Source organism: Dendrobates tinctorius, unplaced genomic scaffold (genome assembly GCF_039654945.1).
Source record: "Dendrobates tinctorius isolate UK_male_01 unplaced genomic scaffold, ASM3965494v1 ptg000030l, whole genome shotgun sequence".
Lineage (NCBI taxonomy): Eukaryota > Metazoa > Chordata > Amphibia > Anura > Dendrobatidae > Dendrobates > Dendrobates tinctorius.
Window position 1 is genome coordinate 38,228,785 of NW_027361698.1, and position 13,744 is coordinate 38,242,528.

General features: G+C 42.7%; 1 long non-coding RNA gene across 1 annotated transcript in view; it reads right to left on the reverse strand.

The window, feature by feature from the left end:
• LOC141086061 (uncharacterized) overlaps positions 1-8,615 on the reverse strand; it is a 109,575-nt gene extending 100,960 nt beyond the window's left edge. The window contains exon 1 of the long non-coding RNA XR_012231493.1: positions 8,554-8,615. This is a non-coding gene — a long non-coding RNA (uncharacterized lncRNA). The remainder of the gene's footprint in view (positions 1-8,553) is intronic.
• Between the last annotated feature and the right edge of the window lie 5,129 nt (positions 8,616-13,744).

Consider the following 13,744-nt stretch of genomic DNA (forward strand, 5'->3'; position numbering starts at 1 on the left):
CACCAAGCACAATTCCAAACACACTGCCAATGGCCTTTGGAGCAGAAGTAATATGTTCTATGGAGGGACAAATCACATTTCTGGAAGAGTCTGTTTGTGAAAGGCTAAGGAATGTTACCTGCCTGACTGTAATGTGCCAATTGTAGAATTTTTTGGAGGACAAATAATTTCATGTGGTTGGTTTTCAGGAGAAGTCTTCGGTTCCTTGGTACCAGTGACTAGAGATGGGCGGACACCTGGATGTTCGGCGGGTTTGGCTGAACAGTTAAAAAAAAGTTCAGGTTTAGGTACAGAACAGTACCTGAACCCGGAACCAGACCCCATTCACTTGAATGGGGGGTCCAAACATCCTGTGTTTGCTATGCTTTCATGTACATGACAGTGTGGCAAACATTGCTTCTGATTGGCAGTAAAATCATTACCGCCGGTCAGACAGCCACGGTTCCAATGCTGACAGCATGAGCCTGCAGTTGTGATTGGAGGTAAAAAGTTTACCTCCAGTCACTGGTGTCAGCTGATGTGACTACTGCCCTCATCAGTCAACGCCCGCTGCCACTAATTACAGTGAGAGCAGGAGCAGCTGATGGGAGTATTCATCAGCCGGAGCCTTCACTGTAAATAACTAATTAAAAAAAACACAGAGTGAGTTGACCTGTATTTTTGATAGCCAGCCAGGCAAAACTGACAGCAGCGTGTTGCAACCCTCAACTGTCAGCTTTAGCAAGGTTGGTTATCAATAATAGAGAGGTCCCCATGCTGATTTATTATTTAACTATATAATAAAAAAATCTCTCTTACCAGCTCTGCAAAGATTTCACCGAACACCTGTCGCTCACACAACTGCCCAGCAGACACCTCGGTAATCAGCACAGATATAGCGTTCACCTGCTTGTGTCAGCATTAGGGTCCAACAATTAGCCAATGCAGCAGCAGCCTCACCTATAATATATTTGACATGATGGCAAGATATTTTATCTACCATTGCACCAATCTAATGTGCTCCAACAAACACAGATGTACCAGCTGAACAGCCAGAATCAGTCTTTTATAGATTGTGTCCGTTCTCAGGTATATACACTGATCCCATGGATTTCTTGGATAACTAATTGGACCAGTGGAAAGAATTGCCCCAGTTTGCTATGGGCATATTGTTATGTGTAGCCTCTAGTGTCATGTGACAGAGGGTATGCGGAGCACAAAAAACAGACTAGGTTATCCAACACAAGCGTGGAAAACCTACCATTCGTATCAGGCATGGAACAGTGCACTTACATGCACCAACGGATGATGAAAATCATTAAATAGGCAGAACCATCTGTCTGCCTGTCTGGCTGTACATTGACTGTCTTCTTCACCGTTCTGCTGCTGCCAGTTCCAGTGGACACACTCAGCTAGGCATCTACTCCCTTTCCATCATATTATCTACACTGTAATACTACTTCTGCAAGGGCTTCCTTTGTTGGACCTAAATTGTCACATATCTCCTGGCCTGCCTTAAGCCAACTTTCTACTGTACTGCTCATGCTGCAGCAACTTCATAGCCATGCAAGCACACATTTCCTGTATCCCCATTGTATTTCAAAGTTGATGGCTTGATAAAAAGCCTTTGTGATTGCCAAATCATTTTGTGATTAGCAAACTAGTTGCAGACCCCAAAAAAGGATAATTGTTAATCCTAGTTATGAAACATTAACTTCTTCACATTCAACCAGTACACATTTTGTCGGTGTTCGGGTGGCATGTAAGAGTTTTATATCGAACAGTACACTTTGTGAGGTAGTTAGTTGTGTTTATTTTCTGGATAACAGATTTTTCTTTTGTCTTTAAAAAAAATTATGTCTTGACCTCACAATCAAGGAAGCACAATTTGGGACACACAAGCCTTGGAATCAGGATTTTTGTTTCGGAGCAAAATTTGGACAGAGAGGAAATAACTGCCCTGTTTTTTTCCATTGAGTGAAGAATTAAAAAATGCTGTAATTAAGGTGCTGTATATCACAGATCAATCAATTCACAGTTCCACTCTGACTATGCACATACAGCGATTCACTATAACATTTGATTCTTTGGATTATTATTCAAAGAATGACACTACTACTCCCATTTTCAATGTGCTTTTAGCATTGCAGTGGTCTAACAAAATAAGACTAGGCCTTTTTCTATCCCTACAGTTGTGGCCAAAAGAATTGACACCACTGCAATTCTGTCAGATAATACTCAGTTTCTTCCTGAAAATGATTGCAAACACAAATTCTTTGGTATTATCTTCATTTAATTTGTCTTAAATGAAAAAACACGAAAAGAATTGTCCTAAAGCCAAATTGGATATAATTCCACACCAAACATAAAAAGAGGGTGAACAAAAGTATTGGCACTGTTCGAAAAATCATGTGATGCTTCTCTAATTTGTGTAATTAACAGCACCTATAACTTACCTGTGGCACCTAACAGGTGTTGGCAATAACTAAATCACACTTGCAGCCAGTTGACATGGATTACAGTTGACTCAACCTCTGTCCTGTGTCCAAGTTCAAGCTGCCCTGCAGTCCGAGAGTACAACAGTGTCAACCCATACTATCCGTCGGCATCTGAATGAAAAGGGACTGTATGGTAGGAGACCCAGGAAGACCCCACTTCTTACCCCGAGACATAAAAAAGCCAGGCTGGAGTTTGTCAAAACGTACCTGAAAAAGCCTAAAACGTTTTGGAAGAATGTCCTCTGGTCAGATGAGACAAAAGTAGAGCTTTTTGGGCAAAAGGCATCAACATAGAGTTTACAGGAGAAAAAAAGAAGCATTCAAAGAAAAGAACACGGTCCCTACAGTCAAACATGGCGGAGGTTCCCTGATGTTTTGGGGTTGCTTTGCTGCCTCTGGCACTGAACTGCTTGACCGTGTGCATGGCATTATGAAGTCAGAAGACTACCAACAAATTTTGCAGCATAATGTAGGGCCCAGTGTGAGAAAGCTGGGTCTCCCTCAGAGGTCATGGGTCTTCCAGCAGGACAATGACCCAAAACACACTTCAAAAAGCACTAGAAAATGGTTTGAGAGAAAGCACTGGAGACTTCTAAGGTGGCCAGCAATGAGTCCAGACCTGAATCCCATAGAACACCTGTGGAGAGATCTAAAAATGGCAGTTTGGAGAAGGCACCCTTCAAATATCAGGGACCTGGAGCAGTTTTCCAAAGAAGAATGGTCTAAAATTCCAAGAGAGCATTGTAAGAAACTCATTGATGGTTACCGGAAGCGGTTGGTCGCAGTTATTTTGGCTAAAGGTTGTGCAACCAAGTATTAGGCTGAGGGTGCCAATACTTTTGTATGGCCCATTTTTGGAGTTTTGTGTGAAATGATCAATGTTTTGCTTCATTCTCTTTTGTGTTTTTTCATTTAAGACAAATTAAAATGAAGATAATAATACAAAGAATTTGTGTTTGCAATCATTTTCAGGATGAAACTGAATATTATCTGACAAAATTGCAGGGGTGTCAATACTTTTGGCCACAACTGTAAGGTGAAAGAGCTGTACTCCCTGACCTCATTACTATGCTGTAAAATCCTAAATTGTGATTGCTTTTAGGCTAAGTGCACACGTAGCAGAAATTTTCTGCTGAAAAACAGGACTCCCTTCCCAGAAACCGCGCGTTTTTCTACGCGTTTTCCGCGCGTTTTTACCACGATTTTTGCGCTGTTTTTTTGCTTTTTTTCCGCTCACTTTCTAGACACATGGAAAAGCCAGAAACGCAGAAAAAAAACACAAAATTAATGAGCATGCGGCGTTTTTTACCGTGAAAAAACGCATCAATGTGCACAAAAAGTGCTAAATGCATAGAAATGAATGGGAAGCTTCTTTTTCGCATTTTTCCCACGGATTTTTTGGTAAATCTGTGGGAAAAACAGCAAAAAAACGCTGTGTGTGAGCACAGCCTTATAGTCCATATCATAATCCTTCTGATTTGCTGTGCTAGAACATGTGATGTGATAGCTGCAAGGCATTATGGGGAAGCCCACGAGTCTTCAAAAGTTTGTAAAATGGTTCAAGGCTTGTTTTTAGATCCTCATGGCATATGTCACTTCATGTGATAATAATTCTGGTTTGCTTATTCCAGTGATTATGTGAATGTTTTTTTCCAGAACACATTTTACATTATATATGTTTACTATGCACAAGCGCTTTCACTCTATATGTAAAACTGAATGTATGCATATATGTGTGTATCATCAACCAATCACGAAACATCTTTCATTTCACCAGAGCTGTTCAAAAGAAGCTGAGCTGTGATTGGTTGCTATGAGCAACTGTTTTCCTTGCAACCAATCACTAAGCATCTCTCATTTCACCAGAGCTGGTTAAAAGAAGCCGAGCTGTGGTTGCTATGAGCAAGTTTTCTCACTTGACAACACCTCAGTAGACACTGAGATGGTGGGATAAATCTAGCATCCCTGGGAACATAAGCTCCCAGCCATTGTCTGCCCCCCTGAATGGAGCAGAGAGCACATAATAGAAATTAATCCCCCTCTCCCGTGTATCATTGGTATTCAAGTTAGAGCAAATCCACTCAGTGTTTTGGTACTGACCCCAGGCCTTTCTTAAAGCAATCTCCGGTATGGAAGGCAGGGCAAATCCATCCAGTGCTTTGGTTCTGACCCCATGCCTCTCTATAGGGATCCTCGGTATGGAAGTCAGGGCAATTGCCTTCAAATGCTCTGGTACTGACCCCAGGCTCTCTTAAAGGGATCTCCTGTATGGAAGTTAGGGCAAATCCCTCAGCGCTCTGATTCTGACCTCAGGGTTCTATTAAAGGGATCATTGGTATGCAAGTCAGGGCAAATCCACCCAGTGCTCTGGTTCTAATCCCAGGTTTTCTTAAAGGGATCCCCGGTATGGAAGTGAGGGCAAATCTAATCTGCACTTTGGTACAGACGCCAGTCCTCTCTTAAAGGGATCCCCGGTGTGGAAGTCAGGACAATTTCCTTCAAATGCTCTGGTACTGACCCCAGGCTCTCTTAAAGGGATCTCCTCTACGGAAGTTAGGGCAAATCCCTCAGCGCTCTGATTCTGACCCCAGGGTTCTATTAAAGGGATCTCCGGTATGCAAGTCAGGGCAAATCCACTCAGTGCTTTGGTTCTGATCCCAGGCTTTCTTAAAAGGATCTCCAGTATGGAAGTTAGGGTAAATCCCTCAGCACTCTGATTCTCACCCCAGACTTCTATAAAAGGGATCATTGGTATGGAAGTCAGGGCAAATCCACTCAGCGCTCTGGTTCTGACGCCAGGCCTCTCTTAAAGGGATCCCCGGTATGGAAGTTAGGACTGTTCCACTCAGCACTCTGGTTCTGACCCCAGGCTGATGGGATGATGTGGGATATTAAGGGTAGTAGTCCGATGGCTCTGGCTGACGGGATAAATGCGGGATATTAGGGGGAGTAGTCCGGTGGCTTTGGCTGATGGGATGATGTGTGATATTAGGGATAGTAGTCCGGTGGCTCTGACGGGATGATGTGGGATATTAAGGGTAGTAGTCGGGCGGCTGTGACGGGATGATGTGGGATATTAGTGGTAGTTGTCTGGTGGCTCTGTCTGATGGGATGATGTGGGATATTAGGGGTAGTAGTCCGGCGGCTGTGACGGGATGATGTGGGATATTAGTGGTAGTTGTCCGGTGGCTCTAGCTGATGGGATGATGTGGAATATTAGGGGTAGTAGTCAGGTGGCTTTGACAAGATGATGTGGGATAGTAGTTTGGTGGCTCTGGGTGACGGGACGATATGGGATATTAGGGGTAGTAGTCCGGTAGCTCTGGCTGAAGGGACGATGAGGGATATTATAGTGAATGTGGCTATGCGGAGAGGGCAGGGCTATAGACTCAGCTTTATATATATAGATATAATCATTATAATTTGTTATAACTAACCGTAGTTAGTTACTATGCCCAGGCAGCGCTGGGCTCTTCAGCTAGTCTATATATAAAACTGGGTGTATGTATGTGTGTATAAAGCCACGCCCACTCCACATAGCAACCAATCACTTAGCATCTTTCATTTCATCAGATCTGTTTAAAAGATGAAAGCTGAACTGTGATTGGTTGCTATGAGCAACAGTTTTCCTTGTAGACAGTTGTGTTAACTGAGGCCTATTATTCTTATCATTTCTTTGGTGTTATCGTCCTTCTATAAAGCTGGAAATAACACAATTTATTACCGTGCTGACACAGACAACCCTCTGACACAGACTGCAGGGGGGCCCAGCATCACACAGGATAGGATTAGATACACATATCAGCAGAATGTATCACACAGGATAGGATTAGATGCACGGCTCAGTAGGCAGTATCACACAGGATAGGATAAGATACACGGCTCAGCAGACAGTATCACACAGGATAAGATACACAGCTAAGCAGACAGTATCACCCAAGAGAGAATTAGATACACGGTTCAGCAGTCAGTATCACACAGGATAGGATTAGATACATGGCTCACCAGACAGTATCACACAGAATAGGATTAGTTACACAGCTCAGCAGACAATATCACACAGAATTGGATTAGATACACGGCTCAGCAGACAGTGTCACACAGAATAGAATTAGATACACAGCTCAGCAGACAATATCACACAGGAGAGGATTAGATACATGGCTCAGCACGCAGTATAACACAGAATAGGATTAGATACATGGCTCAGCAGACAGTATCACACAGGATAGGATTAGATACACGGTTCAGCAGTCAGTATCACAGTGATAGGTCAGAATCATACTACCATGTGTGATGCGAGAAACTCCCACGAGTCTCTCGCATCAACACCCGGCGCTGCCGCCGGCACTCAGTACCGGAGCTGCGGCTACATGTATTTCTATGCTGCCGGGTGTTGATGTGAGAGACTCGTGCGAGTTTCTCGCATCACACATGGTAGTGTGATCTCGGGCCATAGGATTAGATATACAGGTCAGCAGACTGTGTCACACAGGATAGGATTAGATACACGGCTCAGCAGGCAGTAACGCACAGGATAGGATTAGGTACACGGCTCAGCAGACAGTATCACACAGGATAGGATTAGATACATGGCTCAGCAGACAGCATCACACAGGATAGGATTAGATACACGGCTCAGCAGATAGTATCACACAGGATTGGATTAGATAAACTGTTCAGACTGTATCACGCAGGACAGGATTAGATACACGGCTTAGCAGTCAGTATCACACAGGATAGGATTAGATACACGGCTCAGCAGACAGTATCACACAGGATAGGATTAGTTACACAGCTCAGCAGACAATATCACACAGGATAGGATTAGATACACGGCTCAGCAGACAGTATCACACAGAATAGAATTAGATACACAGCTCAGCACACAGTATAACACAGGATAGGATTAGATACATGGCTCAGCAGACAGTAACACACAGGATAGGATTAGCTACACGGTTCAGCAGTCAGTATGACAGTGATAGGTCAGAATCATACTACCATGTGTGATGCGAGAAACTCACACGAGTCTCTCGCATCAACACCCGGCGCTGCCGCCGGCACTCAGTACCGGAGCTGCGGCTACATGTATTTCTATGCCGCCGGGTGTTGATGTGAGAGACTCGTGCGAGTTTCTCGCATCACACATGGTAGTGTGATCTCGGGCCATAGGATTAGATATACAGGTCAGCAGACTGTATCACACAGGATAGGATTAGATACACGGTTCAGCAGGCAGTAACGCACAGGATAGGATTAGATACATGGCTCAGCAGAGAGCATCACACAGGATAGGATTAGATACACGGCTCAGCAGATAGTATCACACAGGATTGGATTAGATAAACTGTTCAGACTGTATCACGCAGGACAGGATTAGATACATGGCTCGGCAGAAGGAGTGGGAAATAGATTATTATCAGGTCATGAGTGTGCTGTTTGCCGGGTGCTCGGGTTCGACATATTGCGGATTGGATAGACAGATTGCTGGGTGGGACTGGGGAAAATCCAGCGGTCATGGTACACATCGGTACCAATGACAAAGTTAGAGGGAGGTGGAAGGTCCTTTAGAATGATTACAGGGAACTAGGAGAGAAGCTGAAGGTGCAAAATACTAATAAAACATGCACTTACTAACCCACTAAACATCCATGGTGTGGCCTACTAGTATATATACAGTGAAAACCAGAGAAAAGGGAGCAAACGATAATTGCAAAAAATATCAATAATTTTTATTATTACATAACATACAAAAAGTGCACAGAGTCATATTAAAGTGTCAATGCAAAGCAGATGAAAACACACCCGACCAACCCCTCTCCATCCAAGATGGAAATAATATCCTCATATAAATATCCTAGCCATAATGCCTAGAAAGTGGAAGCACAATATATAATGCCACCTTGTATGGGGTTAAATGGACATGTGGCTCGAGTTGCTCCAGATACCTTCCTGAGCACAGCTCAGGATCATTACAAGAAATAAATGCCGTCCTTAAGATACAGGGAGTGTAGGCACAAACAAATGCAGGCCCCACTATAAGACAAAAGTAATTATGAGTCAGCGATCTTACCAGAGGATGAGGAGGAGAGGGGGAACGTCTGGCAGTGACCTACGACGCATGTTTCGTGGCGCAGACCGGCCGCTTTATCAAGGAGAATGTAAATAAATCTCCACAGGACCTTCAAATACCTTGTGACCTCAGTCACATGACCGAAGTCATCCAATCAGCACGGCATCATCAGCGCATGCACTCTGGGGCCGGCAAGATCCGCTGCACAGAGCAGGCATCATGCTGGACACCAGGCACCACAAACCCAGGGTGCGGGACATTGGTGCAGCCAGGACGATGTCCGACATTGGGGATCTGAAAACTATTCCTCGACATTTCAGATTATGTCATAGTAGTGATGCGGCCCTATTGAAGATTAGAGGAATTGATGACCTTCATATGGGGATTAGGGGTGGTGACAACAGAAAAATCTTGTCATAGATGGAGGTCAGGTGGATTGTCCAACTTGACACATTGACTCCTAATGGACTCAATGAATCTTTGAGTTTCGCTCCATTCTTATAGTCTTTGGATATATCAACTAGGCACCAATGGTCCCTTGTTAATGATAAAAGTATTTTTGCCATCGGATTCCCACTTTACAGGACATTCCTTTGTGTATTTCCTTATAATATACTTTATTGGGATACATGGATATATTTGTATATAACAATGGATAATGAGAATTTCTCCTGTCCTTTTTTCCTCCGCACTTATATATCACACTCCTTCCTTCTCTCTGGCAGTGTGTTGTTTTTAGTGGTTTTTAAAATTATTTTATTCACTAATTTCTTTTATATGTCAATAATTTACATCTAGTGACCTTGAGGACACCATTTCTCTCCCAGGACCTTCTTCCTGTACCAGATTAAAAACATGTGACATGCACAAGTGTGAACAAGTCGGTCAGACAATGCTCACACCACCCAATGGCTGAAACACAACAAGAAAACACAAAATGACAAATTTGCAAAAAATACTCTGCAGTAAAAACATGACAGTAATCAGCAAGTGCTGTTTATCAAATACAGGGTATTTAGTCGATACGTTTTTTGCAAAAAATGTATACCAAGCCGCTTTACCACATCACGGTAACCCTTCACGAAGCAGTCCCTATCTAATGTATTTAAAACCTGAACATGTGAACAGTGTCTAAATGAACAGGATACAGACAGGCGCCTCCTAGTGTATGGGCTTGTGGTGTAAGACAGCTCATTTATGTGCATGTCACACAGGCGAGGGGTGGGGTCTCCCAAACCATGCTGAGCAAGGAAAAAATGGATTAAAAACATATGTGACATGCACAAGTGTGAACAAGTTGGTCAGACAATGCTCACACCACCCAATGGCTGAAACACAACAAGATCTATGTGAATTGGATTCAGCAACCTAGGCAGCTGTGGGAATGATGACGATATTTTTCATGTTTGATATGTTTCATATATGGGGTTTGTTTATTGGTTATGCCATATGTGATGCACATTTATTGCACACCATGAATTTCTTTTAAATATCCTGGTTATATTTGACATGTTTGATATGTGTGATTCGTTTACTGGTTATACCAACATGAGATGTACACCTATATGTATATGATATTGTATGCCATGATTCCTTTGAATACTTTGATTATTGTCCGTATGGATCCTATCGATTTTTTCACATATGAGAGACAATTATGAGTGTACCAGGTTTTTTCATAATTGGATCCAGCGGCTTTTGTATACACATTTATATGGGGGGTCACAGAGGGGCACATTGGCATACTGACGATCATGGGTAAGTGACATTACTTAGATACTGAAGGGCATTTGACTTGATTAATGCTTTAGACAATATCATTTACACCTTGTATGGGTATTTTGCCCGGGACTTACCATGTTGTACCATATTGTCGCTTTATACACCTTATAACCCTTGGTCACAGGATCACCATGTGTACCTCTGTTTTGGCCTTAGTATTCCTCCTTTTCCTTTTTACTATATAAGCCATTATTGGTATGTATATTTTTGTATTGTCAACTATTTGAAACAATAAATTAATGTTTTTATTGGATGTTGTTGTCTGCTCCGTTTTTTCTGTGTCTATTCCTAATGGGAGCATTTCCATTCTCTATTGCTGTTAGGCCTTGGCCTTACTTTTTGGATTGAAGTTATTTTCTTCAGCATTTATTATAGTTTATATATGCTTACTTTTGACTATTTTTTGTTTTCACATTTATATATATATGTTTTTGTATTTATACATTCATGGCCATGCATTGTGATGTATTTTATATACCTTATACATTTGATGTATTTAATATTGACTTCTTGCTCATGTTATATGCGATGGACATTTGCATATATATTTATGATGATTTCCCTATATGATCCCTCCAAAAAGCAAAGATTTTTCCAATATGGACTGTGGGGACTGCTGTCCATTCTATACAAGAGACATGACTACAGGCGGCTGTGCGCATCTCTCTGTAGTGGTATGGACACTGCTGGCAGGTGGGTGTCTTTATGCTGCACACGGGCACCCTGGGTTTGTGGTGCCCGGTGTCCAGCATGATGCCTGCTCTATGCAGCGGATCCTGCCGGCCCCAGAGTGCATGCGCCGATGACGCCGTGCTGATTGGATGACTTCGGTCATGTGACTGAGGTCACAAGGTATTTGAAGGTCCTGTGGAGATTTATTTACATTCTCCTTGATAAAGTGGCCGGTCTGCACCGCGAAACGTGCGTCGGAGGTCACTGCCAGATGTTCCCCCTCTCCTCATCCTCTGGTAAGATCGCTGACTCATAATTACTTTTGTCTTATAGTGGGGCCTGCATTTGTTTGTGCCTACACTCCCTGTATCTTAAGGACGGCATTTATTTCTTGTAATGATCCTGAGCTGTGCTCAGGAAGGTATCTGGAGCAACTCGAGCCACATGGCCATTTAACCCCTTACAGGGTGGCATTATATATTGTGCTTCCACTTTCTAGGCATTATGGCCAGGTTATTTATATGAGGATATTTTTTCCATCTTGGATGGAGAGGGGTTGGTCGGGTGTGTTTTCATCTGCATTGCATTGACACTTTAATATGACTCTGTGCACTTTTTGTATGTTATGTAATAATAAAAATTATTGATATTTTTTGCAATTATCGTTTGCTCGCTTTTCTCTGGTTTTCAATGGATTATAGGAGCTGATGTGTCTTATGTCGTGGGTGAACAAATTGTTTTGATATCATCCATCGGTAATTTAGCAATCTATATGGGATTCCTGTTTATAGTATATATACAGTATATAAAAAAAAAGCTTAGTTACTTTTTAAGTTTGAGACTTAGGGAAGTCATTTCCATATAGAAGTTTAATAATTGAATAGAAGCTTTAAAAATCTCTTAAAGCGAAGACTCTGAAAGCAAAATCTATTAGTGAAATAACTATTATTAGACAACATTTACCTATATTAGCTCATTTAAACAAAAAATGAAAGTACGAGACGGCCCATATGGTCTTGTTCTCACATCATTTGAAACTAGTGAATTCGTCCTTTGAAAACCGTCTGTTACTAATTGCGTCCACATTGAGCAGGAATAATTTATTCCAGTACTGCAAACTACATGCTTTAAATATTAACTAATTTTTGAACTGTGGCTGTTCATATTATATGATAATAATAAACTAACTTAAATGGGTATTCTAATAATAATAAATGTCTAATAGAACCAGGTCCATACATGCTTAACCCCTTCAAAAAGCCTGTTTTCACATTCCTGACCAGGCGAAATTTTACAGTTGTGACCAGTATCATTTTATGTGGTAATAACCTTGGAATGTTTCAATAGCACTCTGGCACCACTCCAGTCTATCCTACACTCTGCTGCCCGACTAATCCACCTGTCTACCCGCTATTCCCCAGCCTCCCTGTTATGAATGGGTCAACGAGGAGGAAAAAACAACACAAGCCAAGTCTCAGAAAACCAGAGAGGTTGGTAACTATGCAGATTGCAGATTCCTGATCTTACCACACAACTAGCAGCAGTCATGGAGCGTACCTACGATGATCCTACATGCCTCGTCACAACCAGAGAGCTACATAAGCCTAAAGCAGGAAAAGAGGAAAACTAACTGCCCCAGAGCAGACCCCAAAGGAAAGACAGCCCCCCACATGTATTGACGGTGAAATAAGATGAAAACACAAACAAAGGCAGAAAAATAGGCTGAGCAAACGATGGGGCCCGACTAACTAGAAAGGACAGGAAAGGAAAGACACTGTCTGCAATCTGCCAAAAACCCTACCAAAATAATGTCCAACACTTCTGATAGCAAAATTAACCCTGAAGTCACTAGACTTCTCCCACTATATCAGCACTCTGAAATATTCTGAGACAGAGCAAAAAGAGGCCAATCTAATAAGGGACCAAAAGGCAAATACAGATAAATAGGAGTGGAAATTCAGCACAACCCCAGCAGGGGCTGGCTGACCACAAAAAAATTGAATTGACCAACAAGAGCAAGTGTGAACAATAGCAAAAACAAACTTAACTTGAGAAGACTGGAACAGAGCTGAAGTCCAAGACCTGAGAAGCAGACTGAATCACCAGCACCAGGATAGGGCGTCGGCTGTCCTATATCCAGTCTGATTCTCCAGAGATCCAATTGTTATCCTCCTCATCAGGTGGCAGATCACTACCAATTAAACCAACCTCACTACCTCCTGTCACCACCAGAGGGAGAACGGAAGGAGAACTCTCAACTGGTGGAGCAGAAAATGAGTTCACAACACCTCCCCCTATGCCAGGCCCTTCACTGGCCTCCTATTGCCCAGAGGCTCCCATTCAAAACCCTAACCCTGACATACAAAGCCATCCACAACCTCTCTCCTCCATACATCTGTGACATGGTCTCCCAGTACCTACCCGCACGCAACTTTCGATCCTCTCAAGATCTCCTTTTCCACTCCCACCTTATCTCTTCTTCCCACAACCGCATACAACTCTTCTCCCGTGCTTACCCCATACTCTGGAACTCTCTACCCCAGCACATCAGACTCTCACCAACAGTGGAAACCTTCAAGAAGAACTTGAAGACCCACCTGTTCCGACAAGCCTACAGCCTGTAATGTTCCTCAGTTTACTGAACCACCACACAACCAGCTCTATCCTCTCCTAGTGTATCCTCACCCATCCCTGTAGACTGTGAACCCTCGCGGGCAGTGTCCTCACTCCTTCTGTA